Below are 3,705 nucleotides of genomic sequence, written 5' to 3' on the forward strand. Positions count from 1 at the left end.
TGGTGCCCTTGCCTGGGTGCAGGCCAACACTCGGGGACCCACACTGGGAGCTGGGTGGGGCCAAGCCACACACACACACACACACGTGCCTCCCCTTGGCTCAGACTCCAAGGGCAGGGGAGTTCTAGGGCTTTCCTTTAAGGCTTGGTGCCCTTGCCTGGGTGCAGGCCAACACTCGGGGACCCACACTGGGAGCTGGGTGGGGCCAAGCGTCTGATGCCCTCAGTGGCCGGGCTGCCTGGCCGCTCCCAGGCTTACAAGAGCAGACGGACCCGAGGGGCGAAGCCCGTGAACTACGGTAGCTGCGGATCGTGCACCCTAACAGCTGGGAGGAAGCCCACTGGCCATGCTTCCAGCCTGACCGTTTATACGTTCGCTTCATCATTCATTTAGAAGTTGCTGAGAGCCAGAAAAGATTTATCTTGTGTGCCCGACACTCCTGTCTAGGATGCAGTGATTAGCAAACAGACAAATCCCTGCCTCCATGGAGCTCACATTCCAGGGGGAACAACAGTGTTTGAAAAGCTGAATATATGTTCATGTCTGAGGGTCAGTGCTCTGGAAAAGTAAGAGTGTGAAAGCAGTCAGGGAGGCCAGCCGCAGGGAGGTGGCTGGGCAGGGCATCTTTGGGCAGGGAATGATGGAGGGAAGACCAGAGAGAGGTGAGGGAGGAGCCATGCTGGCGTTTGGGGAAAGGGCATTCCCAGAACAGGGCATGGAAAGTGCAAAGGCCCTGAGGCAGGAATGTGCCAGCCTAGCTCAAGGAGCAGTGAGGAGGCCAGGCACTCAAGGGCAGTTCTGGGGACCCGGGGTCTTCCTCCGAGTGATCCAGGAAGCTACTCGAGGGTTTTGAGCAGAGGAGTGACATCATCTGATCTCACTGTTTTGGGCCGAAGGAGATGAGAGGATGGAGTCATTAATAGCTAAGACGGGGAGACTGTCAAAGGAACAGCTTTGGGGATAAAGATAAGGAATTTGGTTTTGGATATGAGAAATACAAGCTTTTTGCTTAACATCCAAGTGCAGTTATTGGGCAATTGGCAGGAAAACATTGGAGGCAAGATCAAGGCTGGAGGATATGTATTTGGGGTCCTGAGGGCAGGAAGGAGACTGGTTGAGGGCAGCCTGGGAGGGAGGGCAGGCAGAGGGGAGGGGAGATCCGAGAACGCAAGCCGGGACCCCCGATGCTGGGGCAGGAGGGAACCGGCAAAGGCAGTGCGTCCACACTGTCGTGTGCACTGTGCCCCTGGAGTTGTGCAGTGTGCAACCTGTGCAGCCACACCCAGCAGCCCTGAGCAAAGGAGATGGCGAAGGAGTGAGCAGAGAAGCAGGTGAGAGGCCAGAGGATGGGGTGTCCCGGAAGCCAGGTGGGGGCCATGGACCAGGTCATGTGCTGCTGACAAGTCACAGAGCATCAGACCCGGGAACTGACCGTTGGGTTTGGCAGAGCACAGGTAACTGATCACCTGGACCAAAGCCGCTGTGGTGGAGCATGGAGGCCGTGGCTGGAGGCTGTGGGCTCTGGAGAGGAAGGTGGGGGGAGGTGGAGAGGCCGCATGCACACAGCTCTTGCGTGGAGCCTCCCGGTGAAGGGCAGCAGAGGAACGGGTTGGAGAGTAAGGGGAGCTTTTGTGCTGTGTGCTTGTCAGTTTTTAAGGTGGGAAAAATGCCCATGAGTTTCAGATGTTGCCTGAATAACACAGCAGAGGGGAATAACCGAAGATGAGAGCAGAGGGGGAGGGTTAGCTGCAAATCTGACCTGGGGGAGGAAAGGGAGGTGCGGAGGCAGAGGAGGGGGGCCCGGACAGGCCATCTGTGGTGACGAGAGGAGGTGGAGAGCGGGCCCCCATGCAGGGAGGAGCCCCTTCAGATCACCCCAAGTGCTCCTGGTGAGTCAGGATAGCAGTCGTCACAGCAGAGGGGGTGCGGTGGTGTGACCGGGTCACTCGGGAGACCAGCAGGGGCGCTGGTGAATGCTCTTGGGGCATTCGGGGCCCGCCCGGGAGTTCTGGGCATGCATTCCCGGTGAGACCTCACTGAGCCACAGGATGCAGATGCCAGAAAGGTTGGGGGGGGGGTTTGGCTTTAGGAGGACATGGTTCTTGAAGAAGAGGGTTTTGACTCAGGAGGAGGGAACGTGGTCTACGGGATGGACTGCTCACGAAAGTGACTCCAGTACTTCCTCTCCCTGTACCCAAGCTCTTGAGGGGCTCCACACAGACTCTGGGCTTGGCCGCGTGACTTAGCAGCAAAGGCTAGAAGCACCTTGTGCCCGCAGCCCTGAGGCCACAGCCGTACGAGCCTGAGCCAGCCCTCTGGAAGATGAGGCACTCAGGCAGGGGCACTGAGCAGCCTGGCCGACAGTCTGCCAGACATCAAACAGGTGAGGAGGCCGAGCGAGGCCTGATGCCGGCCAACCCGTCTGTGGACCACAGATGTGCAAGAGAGCCCAGCAGGGACAGGACAGCCTAGATCGGAAAGTTTGTCAGCCCCAGAATCCCGAGAAAGAACACATGGTGTTACTTCTAGGGCCACTAGGCTTTGGGGTAATTTGTTACACAGCCAAACTAACTGGTACAGCCAGAAGGCCACAGTGAAAAGCAAAGAGGCTGCCTCCCTTACCTCCAGGTGCATCGGGCAGGGGCTGAGGGGGCGGGAGCGGGGAAGCAGTGACTGCAGGCGAGCCAGGACCCTGTAGAGCAAGATCGTGAGGGGTTCCGCAGACAATGGTTTGAGGATACGGGACATTCTGGAGATGGCTGGCCATGGGCTCCAGGGTCGCAGTGGGAGGGCTTTAAGAGTTGGGGGAGAGTTGGGGTCAGAGAGGGGCTGGAAGCAGCCTCCATGGGGATGGAGGGTAAGGTGAGTTACCTGGATGTGCTGGGATGAGGGCTCATTCCAGTCCATAAGCACGTCCTCGCCGGGTGCTGGGCGCTGGCTGGCTATGTGGGACTCTGTCCCTGGCCTCACGCTGAAGTGTTTTCCCTCATTATGGGGGCGTATGCGGTCCCCACCACGTGAAGAGCCCACTGCTTCTCCGTCCCCAGTAGTCACTGGCTTTTTTTTTCCTCTGTGGGAACGTGTCCTCGTTTGTATTTATGAAAGTTGAAAAGAAATCACATTCACCCAACAAATTTTCTGTGTTATAAGTGAATCTGTCCACTAGGTGAGGACCACCTGCGAGGGATGCGTCCAACCGAGAGAGCCCAGACTCACCTGCACGAGCCTCCAGGCCCTGGTGGCGCTCAGCGGGGTGAGAGATCGCGGAACTCCCTTCTTGCAGCCTCTTTTGCACCTAAACGAGCTATTATTAGATTTCAGAGCCCACACTTATGTTTTATTAATTTAGTGTAATGAAGTCCCCTCTCCCCTAAGTGCCCTCAGGAAGGCAGAGGACCCGCCCTCAACAGAGACTTGACCCTAACCCATCCAGTAGGCTGCAGGAGCCTTGGTCAGGCACATGACGCTTCATTTGGATGTTAAGCCCCCAGCTGGCCTCCTGGAGGGGAGCCCCTCCCCAAACCAGGTGTCTCTTGTCCTGGAGTGGGGCTGGCAAGGTTCCAGAACTACATAGTCCACGGGGTAAGGGTGCACCCAGAGCCAAATGCTACTAATTCAAGGGCCTGGAGTGACAGCAGTTTTGAGCTACTGGCTTTGGAAAAGGCAGCCTTGTTTAATTTGATCATCAAACAACTGAATTTTGCA

The sequence above is a fragment of the Hyaena hyaena genome, unplaced genomic scaffold (assembly GCF_003009895.1).
Source record: "Hyaena hyaena isolate Hyena2069 unplaced genomic scaffold, ASM300989v1 scaffold_733, whole genome shotgun sequence".
NCBI lineage: Eukaryota > Metazoa > Chordata > Mammalia > Carnivora > Hyaenidae > Hyaena > Hyaena hyaena.